This window comes from Somniosus microcephalus, chromosome 3 (genome assembly GCF_052327205.1).
Source record: "Somniosus microcephalus isolate GS21.2 chromosome 3, FLI_Smic_1.0, whole genome shotgun sequence".
NCBI classification, from domain to species: domain Eukaryota; kingdom Metazoa; phylum Chordata; class Chondrichthyes; order Squaliformes; family Somniosidae; genus Somniosus; species Somniosus microcephalus.
Window position 1 is genome coordinate 356,040,496 of NC_140989.1, and position 12,113 is coordinate 356,052,608.

The 12,113-nt window shown below is 47.1% G+C and overlaps 1 protein-coding gene across 4 annotated transcripts in view; it reads right to left on the reverse strand.

The window, feature by feature from the left end:
* The window catches only part of zzz3 (zinc finger, ZZ-type containing 3), a 153,894-nt gene that overhangs the window by 116,094 nt on the left and 25,687 nt on the right, over positions 1–12,113 (reverse strand). Inside the window, exon 2 of one of the 4 annotated variants that reach the window (XM_085983454.1) lies at positions 2,427–2,512. The exons of the other annotated variants lie outside the window; for them this stretch is intronic. The gene's annotated coding sequence lies outside the window, so the exon portion shown is untranslated. The remainder of the gene's footprint in view (positions 1–2,426; positions 2,513–12,113) is intronic. 4 annotated transcript variants of the gene reach the window in all.

Here is a 12,113-nt window from a genome sequence, read left to right on the forward strand (position 1 = left end):
TTATTCTTTTTTTTGCTTTTTTTGAACAGTCAAGCTCTGCAAGGTCTGTAGCTAAGCAACAGCTTCAGTTAGAGACGCTACAGAGACGCTTACCGACTGTTTAGAGGCTGTTGCTAAGCAACAGGGTTTGTTGATTCATACGGAGATGAAAATCTCCGTATGTTTCAACATTAACTCTGGAGTGTCCGGCAGTTTTGAGGGAACGGCAGCAGCTCGGTCCCGTCGGTGCCGGATAGCACAAAGTTTCCTGTACTATCCGCCTGGATGAATGACAAGCACTGAGAGTGGTGACCTTACAGACATCATTCTGACATTGTTAAACAGAGTGGAAATGCTGACTTTTTTTTGATAACACTGAATTCTCGAAAATGTTCATATACATTATGAATCCATTTTGATTGCACATTGCTTGCAGGAAGACTGTATTGATACATCAGGTCTCTTGGCATTAGTGTGCTTGCAATGGGAGCAATGCAGGGGTTGAGGCAGCTCATTCGGTCTTGGTTTGTGGGGGATTCGTTCGGCCTGGGGAAAGGAGGAGGTTGGGGGGAGAAGGCCCTGCAAACTGTCAATTCATTGCCCTTCTGAGGCTGCCATGCTTGGGGGAGGGGCAGATTGTGCTGAATGAATGGCTTCCAGACTGCTTGCTATCTCTCCAGCTCCCAGCATCGCACAAGGCCAAACATCACATGTTCTAAGCGGAATGTGCCCCGCATGTTTCAGCCACATGTTTGTTGCGGGGAGGGCTGTGCTTCAAAGCAGGGTGCACTTTCTTGCAGCTAGCAGAATTCTGAAAATGCTAGAGATCTTATTGCCCTCAGTGCTGGGAATCATGTGAAACAGCAAAAGGGCTTCACCTCCCCTCTCTCCTCCCCCACACCACACATAGTCTGGTGCAAGTCTGACGTTTCAGATTGATTTTATTAAGCAAACAGAACGCATTGCACTGTAGCAAGCAGAAATCCAAAATAGGCCAGAAAATAGTAATGCTCTCCACATTCCTTGTTTGCGTCCAATCTACTGTATCACAACTCGCATAAAGCAACAGTTTAAAAACCCATGCACATCCATCGAAAGACAGGGACTGATGCAAAACATCAACTACGTCTGGCAATGCAGTTACTCATTTTTGATCATATTCAGTCACATAACCAATTTACATATCTTGTTCTCATACTTTTGCATTACTTCTTAGTCACAGATTCCTAATCTGCATTTTCCAAGCCCCGAGCTTTCTTCCTATGCATACATGCATAGAAATTCAGGGGCATTTAGGTAAAAGACTCTGATTTAACCGAAACAACTGCCATTTTGGGGCATTGAGAGGAAAGACTTGTATTTATATAGCGCCTTTCACATCCTCAGGACATCCCAAAGCATTTTACAGACAATTAAGTACTCATGAAGTGTAGTCACTGATGTAATGTAGGAAAGGCGGCAGCCAATTTGAGCACAGCAAGTTCTAACAAACAGAAATATAATACAGGAAACTTTGTGCTATCCGGAGGTGAGCTATCCGGCAATCTGGAGCCACCGGCAAAAATCAGCAGCCGTTTTTTATTCTTTTTGTTTGATTTTTTTGCTTTGTTTGAACAGTCAAGCTGTGCAAGGTCTGTAGCTATAGCAACAGCTTCAGCTACAGAGCTTTAGGGCCACACCCGAGTGTTTAGAAGCTGTTGCTAAGCAACAGTGTTTGTTGTCAAATAGAGAGATAAGAATCTCCGTATCTCTCAACATTAACTCTGGAGAGTACGGCACCTTTTAGGCAACGGCAGCAGCTCGGTCCCGTGGGTGCCGGATAGCACAAAGTTTCCTGTAATGACCAGATAATCTGTTTTTTGCAGGATACATATTGGCCAGGACTCCCCTGCTCTTCCTCGAAAAAGTGCCATGGGAACTTTTACGCCATCTAAGAGGGTAGACGGGGCCTCAGTTTAACATCTCATCCAAAAGACGGCACCTCCGACAGCGCAGCACTCCCTCAGTGGTGCACCAAAGTGTCAGCCTAGATTTTGTGCTCAAGTCTCTGGAGTGGGGCTTGAACCCACGACCTCCTGACTCAGGTGAGTGCGCTGCCCACTGCGGCACGGTTGACAAACAAACAGGGTCATCTTTATCTAAATCCAATTAGTTTCTGGATAAACCCTTGCCGTTGCATTCAACCAATATCAGCGTGGACACAGTCACTTTTGCAACTGGAAATGATAGCGTGGTGGTAATGTCACTGGGCTAGTAATCCAGAGGCCTGAACTAATGATCCAGAGACGGGAGTTCAAATCCCGCCACAGCAGCTGGGGAATTTAAATTCAGTTAGATTAAATAAATCTGGAATAATTACTAATATCAGTAATGGAAACCATCGGATTGTCGTAAAAACCCACCTGGTTCACTAATGTCCTTTAGGGAAGTAAATCTGCCGTCCTTACCTGGTCTGGCCTACATGTGACTCCAGACCCACAATGTGGTCGACTCTTAATGGCCCTCTGAAATGGCACTCAGTTGAAACAAACCGCTACAAAACAAAATAATAAAAATGAAACCGGACAGACCACCCGGCATCGACCTCATCACCAGCTATGGCACGCCCAGCCCAGTCAACTCTGCAAAGTCCTCCTCACCAACATCTGGGGACTTGTGCCAAAATTGGGAGAGCTGTCCCACAGACTAGTCAAGCAACAGCCTGACATAGTCACACTCACAGGATCATATCTTTCAGCCAATGTCCCCAAACTCCACCATCAGCAGGACAGACCCACCAGGGGTGGCGGCACAGTGGTATACAGTCGGGAAGCCCTGGGAGTCCTCAGCATTGACTCCGGACCCCATGAAATCTCATGGCTTCAGGTTAAGCATGGGCAAGGAAATCTCCTGCTGATTACCACCTACCGCCCTCCCTCAGCTGATAAATCAGTACTCCTCCATGTTGAACACCACTTGGAAGAGGCAAGGTCACAGAATGTACTCTGGGTGGGGGACTTCAATGTCCATCACCAAGAGTGGCTCGGTAGCACCACTACTGACCGAGTCCTGAAGGACCTAGCTGCCAGTCTGGGCCTGCGACAGGTGATAAGAGAACCAACACGACAGAAAAACCTACTTGACCTCATCCTCACCAATCTACCTGTCGCAGATGCATCTGTCCATGACAGTATTGGTAGCAGTGACCACCGCACAGTCATTGTGGAGACGAAGTCCCGTCTTCACACTGAGGACACCCTCCATCGTGTTGTGTGGCACTACCACCGTGCTAAATGGGATAGATTCAGAACAGATCTAGCAGCTCAAAACTGGGCATCCATGAGTCACTGTGGACCAGCAGCAGCAGAATTGTATTCCACCACAATCTCATGGCCCGGCATTTCCCTCACTCTACCATTAACACCAAGCCAGGGGACCAACTCTGGTTCAACAAGGAGTGTAGAAGAGCATGCCAGGAGCAGCACCAGGCATACCTAAAAATGAGGTGCCAACCTGGGGAAGCTGCAACACAGGACTACATGCATGCTAAAAAGCGGAAGCAGCATGTTATAGACAGAGCTAAGTGATCCCACAATCAACGGATCAGATCAAAGCTCTGCAGTCCTGCCACATCCAGTCATGAATGGTGGTGGACCATTAAACAACTAATGGGAGGAGGAGGCCCCATGAATATCCCCATCCTCAATGATGGTGGAGCCCAGCACGTGAGTGCAAAAGACAAGGCTGAAGCATTTGTAACCACCTTCAGCCAGAAGTGCCGAGTGGATGATCCATATCGGCCTCCACCGGAGGTCCCCACCATCACAGAAGCCAGTCTTCAGCCAATTCAATTCACTCCACGTGGTATGAAGAACCGGGTGAGCGCACTGGATACAGCAAAGGCTAAGGGTCCTGACAACATCCCGGCTATCGTGCTGAAGACTTGTGCTCCAGAACTAGCCGCGCCTCTAGCCAAGCTGTTCTAGTACAGCTACAACACTGGCATCTATCCAACAATGTGGAAAACTGCCCGGGTATGTACTGTCCACAAAAAGCAGGACAAATCCAACCCGGCCAATTACCGCCCCATCAGTCTACTCTCAATCATCAGCAAACTGATGGAAGGTGTCATCAACAGTGCTATCAAGCAACACTTACACACCAATAGCCTGCTCACTGATGCCTAGTTTGGGTTCCGCCAAGACCACTTGGCTCCTGACCTCATTACAGCCTTGGTCCAAACATGGACAAAGGATCTGAATTCCAGAGGTGAGGTGAGAGTGACTGCCCTTGACATCAAGGCAGCATTTGACCGAGTGTGGCATCAAGGAGCCCGAGTAAAACTGAAGTCAATGGGAATCAGACTGGCTGGAGTCATACCTAGCACAAAGGAAGATGGTTGTGGTGATTGAAGGTCAATCATCACAGCCTCAGGACATCGCTGCAGGAGTTCCTCAGGGCAGTGTCCTAGGCCCAACCATCTTCAGCTGCTTCATCAATGACCTTCCCTCCAACATAAGGTCAGAAATGGGGATGTTCACTGAGTGCAGAGTTCAGCGCCATTCACAACTCCTCAGATAATGAAGTAGTCCATGCCCGCATGCACCAAGACCTGGACGACATTCAGGCTTGGGCTGATAAGTGGCAGGTAACATTCGCGCCACACAAGTGCCAGGCATTGGCTATCTCCAACAAGCGAGAGTCTAACCACCGCCCCTCGACATTCAATGGCATTATCATCGCCAAATCCCCCACCATCAACATCCTGGGGGTGACCATTGACCAGAAACTTTACTGGACCAACCACATAAATACTGTGGCAACAAGAGCAGGTCAGAGGCTAGGTATTCTGCAGCGAGTGTCTCACCTCCTGACTCCCCAAAGCCTTTCTACCATCTACAAGGCACAAGTAAGGAGTGTGATGGAATACTCTCCCTTTGCCTGGATGAGTGCAGCTCCAATAACACTCAAGAAGCTCGACACCATCAGGACAAAGCAGCCCACTTGATTGGCACCCCCTCTACCACCTTCAACATTCACTCCCTCCACCACTGGCGTACCGTGGCTGCAGTGTGTATCTACAAGATGCACTGCAGCAACTCGCCAAGTCTTCTTCGGCAGCGCCTCCCAAACCCACAACCTCTTCCACCTAGAAGGACAAGGGCAGCAGACACACGGGAACACCACCACCTCCAAGTTCCCCTCCAAGTCACACATCATCCTGACTTAGAAGTATATCGCTGATCCTTCGTCATCGCTGGGTCAAAATCCTGGAACTCCCTACCATACAGCACTGTGGGAGTACCTTCACCACACGGACTGCAGCAGTTCAAGGCAGCGGCTCACCACCACCTTCTCTAGGGCAATTAGGGATGGGCAATAAATGCTGGCTTTGCCAGTGACGCCCACATCCCATAAAAATGAATTTTAAAAAACTTCAAGAGGCAATAGGCTGCGTAAAAGTGTGCAGCCAGAGTCAACAATAATGAGGACAGATGGCTTCACACTGAGATTAGACAAGTTACTTCTGCTGAAGGTACACGCAGACCAAAATTGTAATGCATGTATGTGGGTGTTGTGAGGACATGACCTAGCTCAGCTGTGATGCCCTTGCAGTTTAATAGCCTGCTGGCACTGTCTAGGCTCAAACATGAAGGCACTGGAGGGCGCCAGTGGAACTCTACCCCAGCAAGGAATTGATGCATTCATGAGTAGAAGGGAAGAGGAGAGGACAAAAAATGCTACAGAAAAACATTTCTTTAAATAGGTCAATTAAAAGGAGAGATTGGGTCGATTGGGCTTATACTCGCTGGAGTTTAGAAGAATGAGAGGGGATCTCATTGAAACTTATAAAATTCTAACAGGACTAGACAGGCTAGATGCAGGAAGGATGTTCCCGATGGCGGGGTCCAGAACCAGGGGTCACAGTCTAAGGATAAGGGGTAAGCCATTTAGGACAGAGATGAGGAGGAATTTCTTCACCCAGAGAGTGGTGAACCTGTGGAATTCTCTACCACAGAAGGCAGTTGAGGCCAATTCATTAAATATATTCAAGAAGGAGTTAGGTATATTTCTTAAGGCTAAAGGGATCAAGGGATATGGGGAGAAAGCAGGGACAGGGTACTGAATTTGGATGATCAGCCATGATCGCATTGAATGGCGGAGCAGGCTCGAGGGGCCGACTGGCCTACTCCTGCTCCTATCGTCTATGTTTCTATGTAAAACGAGATACCAGAGGCACCACTATTTCACATGGGATTGGGGGCAAGGTATTGACTTCGATAGAGAACTGGTTGGCAGACAGAAAGCAAAGAGTTGGAATAAACGGGTCTTTTTCCGAGTGGCAGGCAGTGACTAGTGGGGTACCGCAGTCATCGGTCCTTGGACCCCAGCTATTCACAATATATATTAATGATCTAGACAAGGGAACTAGATGTAACATCTCCAAGTTTGCAGACGACACAAAGCTGGGTGGGCGTGTGTGCTGTGAGGAGGATGCCGAGAAACTCCAGTATGATTTGGACAGGTTGAGTGATTGGGCAGAAGCATGGCAGATGCAATATAACGTGGATAAATGTGAGGTTATCCACTTTGGTGTCAAAAACAGGAAGGCAGATTATTATCTGAATGGCACTAGATTGGGAGAAGGGGAAGTGCAACGAGACCTGGGTGTCCTTGTGCACCAGTCGCTGAAGTTAAGCATGCAGGTGCAGCAGGCGGTTAAGAAGGCAAATGGTATGTTTGCCTTCGCAATGAGAGGGTTTGAGTACAGGAACAAGGATGTCTTGCTGCAGTTGTACAGGGCCTTGGTGAGACCACATCTTGAGTATTGTGTGCAGTTTTGGTCGCCTTATCTGAGGAAGGATATTCTTGCCATGGAGGGAGTGCAGCGAAGATTCACCAGACTGATACCTGGGATGGAAGGAATGACGTATGAGGAGAGATTGGGTCGATCGGGCTTGTACTCGCTGGAGTTTAGAAGAATGAGAGGGGATCTCATTGAAACTTATAAAATTCTAACAGGACTAGACAGACTAGATGCAGGAAGGCTGTTCCCGATGGCGGGGGAGTCCAGAACCAGGGGTCACAGTCTAAGGATAAGGGGTAAGCCATTTAGGACAGAGATGAGGAGGAATTTCTTCACCCAGAGAGTGGTGAACCTGTGGAATTCTCTACCACAGAAGGCAGTTGAGGCCAATTCATTAAATATATTCAAGAAGGAGTTAGATATATTTGTTAAGGCTAAAGGGATCAAGGGATATGGAGAGAAGGCAGGGACAGGGTACTGAATTTGGATGATCAGCCATGATCTTATTGAATGGCGGAGCAGGCTCGAGGGGCCGAATGGCCGACTCCTGCTCCTATTTCTTATGTTCTTAACTTCCAGGATCCCAGAAGAAATGTAGGTGTCCCTGAACCCAAGACCCCAGGTTAACGGAAACTCTCGCAAAATCCAGCTTTCCTGTCACGTGATGCAAATAAATCAACTTTAAAGATAGTTTCACTCTATCAGAAAAAAGCCACACCTCTCTATCCCCGCATCCCCCTCCACCAGCCCTTTGTATCTCACTGCGTTCTAAAGTTCTCCTTCAGTCGTTCATGTGATGAACGGTAAGACTATCCAACAGCACTGGTTTCCGGTTCTCAAGGAAAAACTAAACAGAATCGTGGAAAGCAATTCCAGATCCTGACTTAACAACTGTGCTAACAACTTTAGACCTTAACCACCTCTCGGACAGGAGGTGCTGGTATTGGAGGGTGCCTGCACCAGAGCCACTGGGAGTGGAGGTGTGGGCTGGTGCTTGGGGTGGGGCTCCCCTTCTGGAACACAGCCAGCGAGGTGGTCCGCACTCCTGAGGTCTACCCGCCTTTCTTCCACGGGAGCCTTCTCCACTTTGCCAGATTTCCCATGCTTCCCTCTCCCTCTGCTGTAACCATTTAAACGACATCTGGACCTATCTTTTGCTTCTATACTTGTCCCATTACCACCCCCTTTTGCCTTGCACCATCATCACTTTTGTCATTTCATCACTCCTGCCTTCCACCCTCTCACAGACCTTCCCCTTTGTTCTTTCTCTCCCCACTTTTCCCTGGCTCTGTACTTGCTTAAAAGCTCCTCATCTCTAACATCTTCCAATTCTGATGAAAGGTCATCGATCTGAAAGGTTACCTCTCTTTCTCTCGCCACAGATGCTGCCTGACCTGCTGAGCATTTCCAGCATTTTAGAATGATAAATCACAAAAGGAGGCCATTCAGCCCATCAGGCCTGTGTCGACTCTTTGAAAGTGCGATCCAATTAGTCCCACTGCCCAGCTCTCTCCATAGCCCTGCAAATGAAGGGACCGCTAGCAGGACATTCGAGGCCGGTCCTCTCCTGACCTCTTGCCACATCTACAAGTGCCCCGTGCAGCAGTGATCACTGGATGGTGATCAGGAGCAGGAATCCCGGGGCTGATATTTTCTGTTTTTATTCCAGATCTTGACTAATGCAGTCACTGTACACCAGCAGTTCGCCACACGGCATATCCAAACAGACTCCCAACATGTGGCTGATTTTTTTCAAGCTTGCTTATTCTAGTAACATTTCTGAAATACCGAGCAACGGGAGGACTAAGATTGAGGGGTTGTGAAAGGAGAATGTTCACTGCCCTTTCCTAAGCTACCTGCAAGTTATCATTTTAATGGCAATGAAAACTTAATTCTAGCAAACTTGAAATAAAATAATTAGTGGTTTATTCCTCATTCTGGGTGTGTGAAAGTTGTAACCAAGAGCTTTTAAATAACATTACATGTATTACATTTGGAAACAATGTTGCTGTAAATCCAAAACCCTGTCTATTGAAGTGTAACAATGTACTCCTAAGTGTAGGGCTGGCCATGTTTTGCTCAAAATTTTATCAATTTAAGTTTCCATGAAGGTGGGGAGATCGGGGTGGGGGAAGAACAGATGCTGGACAGACACTGGTATGCGGCATAGTTCATTTAAAATGGAATCAAAGCTCTGCCTGTATCCTGAGCATATGAAGCTGGGCACCGAAGCTGCACAGGCTTTGGTCATGTGTTATTGTCTGGTTGTTACGGTCATAACATTTTTGGAAATTTTATTGCTTGTTGTAAAAGTTCAGCTGGTGTTTTATTAAAACATAAGGAATGCCAGGGATGAGAAAAGGACATTTCTCCAGAGCAGATACTTCCAGTATATTAACTCTCCCAGGGTAGCATCTCAGTGTATTGCAGGTAACTCCTTGCTTTTGCTCTAGTGCCTTGGGATTGTCCCAAGCATTTATCATCCTTGAGAAATTTTTTTCCATGATATCTGTTCTAAATTTACTTTGATTATATCCTGTGGCTCCACTTTCCTGCCCCGCTATGAAACAATAATCTGCCTCGATCTTATCGATACCATTGTCCATTATCGTTGAATATAGTGGATCGGTCCAGTTCAAGTCTTTGCCAAGGGTAAATTGGACCCAATTACTCCTGAAAATTGTTTAACCAACCAGGTAGCTTTGTAATAACAACAGAAAATGCTGGAAAAACTCAGCAGGCCAGGCAACATCCGTGGAGAGAAATTAGAGTCGACGTTTGTAGTTGGGACTCGTCGATTGGACTGAGCACTCGGTCCTACTTAATACAGCAAAACCAAATAGAACATACATCCATCATGAAGTTGTCACCAGGTTTACTCATCATATTGGAAAAATTGTGCTTTAAACCTTTAGAAGGATTGCACTTAATAACAACAGAAAGCGCTGGAAAAACTCAGCAGGCCAGGGCAGCAACCGTGGAGCGAGAAACGGAGTCAACGTTTCAGGTCGATGACCCTTCGTCAGAACTGGAAAAAAAAGCAGGAAAGGGAATAGATTTTAAAGCAAGTGGGGGCTGGGAAAAGGGGGAGGGGCTGAAAGAACAAAAGGGGAGGTCAGAGATAGGATAGAAAGCAGGAGAGATTAAGAGACGTTGAGAGACATTCAAGGAATAAAGGATGGCTCGAGATGAAGTGTGAATGGCGCTAGCAGAACGAAGGACAGCTGCCATGAGGGAGAGAAGAAAAAAGGCCAAACAAAAAGTGTGGATTAAAAATATAGAAAATGTATCTATGTGATAGGGGCCGAGGTTATGATCTGAAATTGTTGAACTCGATGTTGAGTCCAGAGGGCTGTAGAGTGCCTAATTGAAAGACTGCACTTTACTGTTGTACAATACACTTAGTGAGAGGCTCCTAATCCATCACCTCAAACTGCTCCCACCATTGCTTTAGTGTAATATATCTTGCAATACTCTCTCCAAACAAAACCCAAGTTCAGAAGGACAGAATCTATAACTGCACTGCTGGGTATACAGTTCAGGGGTGTGCACACACACAGAATCACACAGAATCCCCACAGTGCAGATAGAGGCCATTTCGGCCCATCGAGCCTGCACCGACACATATCCCACCCTATCCCCGTAACCCCACGTATTTAATCCCCTAACACTAAGGGTCAATTTATCATAGCCAAATCAACCTAACCCGCACATCTTTGGACTGTGGGAGGAAACCGGAGCACCCGGAGGAAACCCACACAGACACAGGGAGAATGTGCAAACTCCAGACAGTCGCCCGAGGCCGGATTTGAACCCGGGTCCCTGGTGCTGTGAGGCAACAGTGCTAACCACTATGCCACCGTGCCTCGTGGAAGGATTCCATCCGAAACACCCAACACCCCTCAAAAAGCAACAGATTCAAATTTCAACTAGAATTCCAAGGTGCATTTATAAAACAAGTGTAGTTTTGGTATACAGCAGTATAATTTCACACTGATGCCATAGTTAATATTGTAAATGCAGTCTAAAGCCAGAGTCAAAGCTCTAGCCTGACCCTGGACCAAAGCAGAGCGAGACTCCTTGAAATATATGCAAGCTAAACATCAGCACAGAGTTGCAAATGCTTTGTACCGACACTGAACGTGTGTGTAAATGCAGCCCAAGCTGGGTTGTTTCATTTGAGCAACAGGTCTGTTTACTTCATTCTCAGAACGTTCGAACGATTTACTTGTGCAAGGTGGAACACAGCTGAAGTGAGAGTGTATCGTAAGATCTTTTCGGTGCTTTCAAACAGTTGTCCAAATTTATAACAAGATCTCAAAGAGACGAACAAAAACATAGGTCTTAAGCTCCTTCGGCTCTTGGTCTAATTGTCTCTCTGTTACAGGGTCCCCAGCACATCTTGCTCTGGCTCCAGGTCTCCCACTCCCCAGTCCCACCATCAGTCACCGCGGCTCCTAGGGGCGCAGGAAATTTGATTTTAATGCACACAAGCACTATCAAGAAGTGTGTGATAACAAAATACTGCAGATGTTGGAAATCCGAAATAACAACAGAAAATGCTGGAAAAACTCAGCAGGCCAGGCAACATCCGTGGAGAGAAATTAGAGTTGACGTTTCGGGTCAAACCCTTTTTCAAAACTGGAAAGGAAATGAAATAGATCGAAGGCAGGGCTGGGAGAGAACAAAAGAAGTAGAGACATTAAGAGGTATTCAAAACCAGACGAGATGGTAATAGGACAGTGGAGACAAAAGATGGCTCTAGATTAGGTGTGAAATGTACTGGCAGAATGGGAGACAGCTGCCATGTAAAAAAGAGGGGGGGGGGGGGGGGGGAGGGAAAACCCAAAACAAAGGGGTGGGGAAAAAAATTTAAGTAAAAATGTGATAGGGGCCGAGCTTATGATCTGAAATTGTTGAACTCGATATTGAGTCCGGAAGGCTGCAAAGTGCCTAATCAGGAGATGAGGTGCTGTTCCTCGAGTTTACGGTGAGCTTCCAAGAAGTGTGTGACAGACTAGGATCCAGAGACAAGCTGCTGGGAGATAAAGGCCCAGAAATTCGGGTCTCCACGGGTGAGTACGCACGGGGGGGTACTCACCCGTAGGCCCAATGGAAGGGCTGGTTTCCTGCATGCACTGCACATGCGCGGGAAACCGGCACTTCCGTTCCCCTGAAAGAAGGGGTTAAGAGGTCGAACGCGTGCGCCGGAGAGGCTGCGCGTGCGCATCGAACTTACGTTTTTTTTTTGCAGGTTTTCCCGGGAGGGTAAGTCTCCAGGAGTTAGACATGTAAAAAGCAGGTGTAAGGCCTGCTTTTTACAAGGTAAGTGGTGAATTAATTCAAA